We start from the raw sequence: 3,892 nt of genomic DNA on the forward strand, positions 1-3,892 counted from the left end.
ATATATGTGTATATATATATATATTGCTCTCTATATAAATATATATATGCTTCCCCATGTATTGTTTGTTCCCCGCTGTGTACTTACCGCGGACCGCCGGGGAGACTCCGCCCACTGTACATAGTTGTATGAAAAATAGGATTATGATAAGAAATCACGGTAATCATCTTCTGCGACACAATAAAGGCTAGGACGAGGACATCAACCACAACAATTACTACAACAACAAGAATAAGAACAGCAACAAAGAAGTGAACCTAATGGAATAATTACGACAATATTAAAGCTATATATAAATCTATATATATATATATATATATATATATATAATAAATTTACGGAGGTAATATTACTAACTTTTCTTTTTCTGTTTGTTTACTGACATGACATTAGTAGAGAGGAGAACGGGTGCTGCTATTGGGGGGAGGGGTATGCCGTATGAACGCGCTTAAGTGAAACGATTTCGTGACTTTTCTGTATGAATGGGATAAATATATTTGTACCTATTATATAATAGTAATCAATACAAGTTGTATTCGAGCTTTACTGATAAGCGAAATCCAGCGGAAAAGAAAAAGCCTGCCTTTGAAAAAAGATTCAAAATAGATCTTGTTTCTTGTAGTTCAGTGTGGATATTTCTTTCTTGATTTAGGGGATAGGGATTTGAAATCTGCTTAACCAATTGGCCGACAAGTTTTACAAGAAGAACGACTATCTCATAGATAGGTAGATATATTTAAGATACTCCGTAAAATATTACATGTAAGTTATCTGCCTGAGTGACTGAACGCCGTCGCCATCCTACAAAATTAGCCGATTTTAAAGCGTAATATATAAAGGTATTTTTATTAGCGGCATTGATAAGCCGAACAAACTGACGAACAGCGAGTTCTGAGTAAGGAAAACCGTTTTCTGTCCAAGCCGAGCCGTAGGCAGACTCGGTGCTTTCGAGTCCACTCGTCACCATTTCTATTTAAAAGAATGACGCGACTTTAACGAGAGTGCAACGATGGCAAAACAAGGCCATTAGTATAACATAGTAGTATACTAATGATAACTATGTGACAAAACTGCCACAAAACCGCTGCTGCTATCATTACTACAAAACCCATGACGAGCATAAAAGACTATAATAGTGAAATGGATAATAACATTAATGGTAATTATGTGGGCAGATACCTTTAAAGAGAACAACGGTCAGCTGGTTGTTATGGCGCCTCGGAACGGCAACAGAGACTGAGTGTGTGCGACGCCCCTCGTAAATTTAGAGGAGTAGGTAAGCAAAAGAAATAATTGGAGAATAAGGCGAACGCCGCTAATGAAAACCACTGCTACTGAAGTGGCTTGGATGATGATGTGGATGAAAGCCACCAAGACGAGAGGATGACTACTGCAGCGTGATGATAAATGGCACAAAGCTCAAGCAGCCGCTTGAGTTAATAGAACGAGCGAGTGGCTTGTGACTCGTTAGCAAACCGACTGAAAGAAGAAGAGCCGCAGAAAGACGATGTCGGCGAAAACAACAGAGACAGCAATAAGCATACAGGCGCGTTCCCAGTGAACCGCAAATCGAAAACGATGTTGGTTGTACGGTAGATATGAGTGACGATATATATATATATATATATATATATATATATACATATACATATATATATATATATATATATATATATATATATATATACATATATATACATACAAAATTTTACAATCGACGAAGAGGGGAAGAAAGTAGAGGAAAGACACGCAAACGAGAAAAGGCGTTGCGTTATGCTTACACCTTTAGAGGAAGTCTCCAACAGAGATTCATCATAGATATGCACGTGAATGCTTACGACACGGATGATGATTATGATGATGACTATTCATGTGGTGGCGGTGTAAATGCGTGTTGTTTCTAAACTTTCGGGGCATTTAGGTCGTGTGGCATAATGGAGTTTTGCTATGGAAACATAGAGAGAGCGCTTGTACGCTACGATAAAAGGAAAGGATTGCAAAAATCTGAGGGCTCGGAAAAAGAGCAGGGCTGAGCGAAAAATTAACATGGTGCCATCCTAGAACACTGATAGCAAGTAAAAGTCTCGTCTTGATGGTAGATGGTTTCTGCGGCGCAAGTGATCTGACGCGGCGTCCTGTACATAAGATAGCGTTAGATGTAACCATTTTGTTAAAAACGCTCTCCTTAGTTAAATATAATACGTTGACTTCTTCGCTCAGTTTTTGTGGGCTTTCTTTGGAAAGATTGCAACTCTTTAATTAAATTAAGCGGCGTTCGTTCGGCAGCTATTATCATCTCAAGTTTCAAATAAGCATTTTTATCGAATCACTAATCACAAGACACTTACACGCCATAGGTGATGAGCACTGGCTACGTTGAACACGCACTGGTACCACATATGGTTATACCTATTAGCATACGAATTAGAAGTCAAATGAAGGTTTCGATTTTTAACCATCATTAAAAGCTATGCCATGATGCATGTTACTATTAAGTCGCGATTATTAGCTAGATGCGTACGTAGTTGCTATCTAATATTCGCGCTTGACGTGACTCTAACATTATATGTCGGTACGCGTTTTGATGCCTTCCAACCTACTAGGTCGACGCAATGGTTTGCTTTCCTGTAGTTTTTTGACTTGCGAATACAGTGCTCTTAAATATACTCTTCTATACTGGCTCGCTGAACCCCACTTTACTCTTACCTATTTTATGGCTATACGTATTATCTTTATTCGCTTTTATTATGTCACGATTTTTTTGCTCTACAAAAGTTTGAAGGTGGAAAGTACAACAAAATTAGGATCGAGACATACCTCTAAACTACCGCCGACAGAGAATGTAATAATCAGGTCTTGACACTTAATAGTAATTTCCAAAAACAGAAGTAAAGTGTTACACTAATAGAGCACTCTAAGTGGAAGTGACCACTGCGTACTTGTTATCGTCGCTTGTGAGGTTCTAATTGTAATACCAATATCAAGCAAACCTAAACGAAACCGCTCATTTCAAGCTCGAATGCGTAGGTTGTCTTATATGTCTTAAGTGTGTTTTTATACATCTTGGGTATGGGCTTGACCGATGCCAAAGCGAAAAAGGGGTGACACCATCATATAAATCGGGCCACTTTAATGATCGGATAGCCAGTTTGAACACAGCTCTCCTTTCTGACCATTGCCAACGCTAATCGTAGTGGTAACGTTTAACTACATCACAGAGTTTATCACGGTACTTCTATATTTACATAGGCAAACTGAGTGCATCTCATCGCTTTGCCTTTATCTATGCCCGAAGCGTTTCATTAGCATTTGTTAGTCGTCTATGAGTCCACATAAGTTCACCCATCATTAGCAAGCAATGTGGTTGCTAGACTGCGGCTGGAATAAACGTCACGCTGGGACGAACACGAGGCTAAGTTGCAAGGAGAATTGATTTACTTATATTTGGCTCAAACGATAGGTCGGTTAGACGGTACACATAGAAGCGGAACGGAGAACGAACTCAACGGAGAGGCAGAAAAGACACAAAAATATCGATGAGACTATTTGGAACGGGTCGATCTTGAGCTTGTTCGACAGGTCGTGTGTATGATATAGACCCTGTTGATCCAATGGCGGGACGGCAGAGCCCAACAAGCTTGGGCACGGTTTTATATGTAAAATGAACGGAAATGAGTATAGAAATAAATTAGATATTCCATTGCCATATACGTCGGAGAGTTGTCATTTAACGGAAAATTTTTTATTTGTGTAGACATAGATATCATAGGAATGCAGTTAATACGATACTAGCGGGATGAACAAAATAGTAGAAGATGAATATCACACAAGGACAGAATGTTTCAGCAATCCCATATTTGGGTACCACTAGTTGAATTTTCGATGCGTCAGA

At 39.0% G+C, this 3,892-nt stretch overlaps 1 protein-coding gene across 1 annotated transcript in view; it reads right to left on the reverse strand.

Moving 5' to 3' along the window:
• LOC111243398 (uncharacterized) overlaps positions 1-3,892 on the reverse strand; it is a 41,125-nt gene that overhangs the window by 17,779 nt on the left and 19,454 nt on the right. The window lies entirely within an intron of this gene.

Source organism: Varroa destructor, unplaced genomic scaffold (genome assembly GCF_002443255.2).
Source record: "Varroa destructor unplaced genomic scaffold, Vdes_3.0 BEIS01000001.1, whole genome shotgun sequence".
In the NCBI taxonomy this organism is placed as follows: Eukaryota; Metazoa; Arthropoda; class Arachnida; order Mesostigmata; family Varroidae; genus Varroa; species Varroa destructor.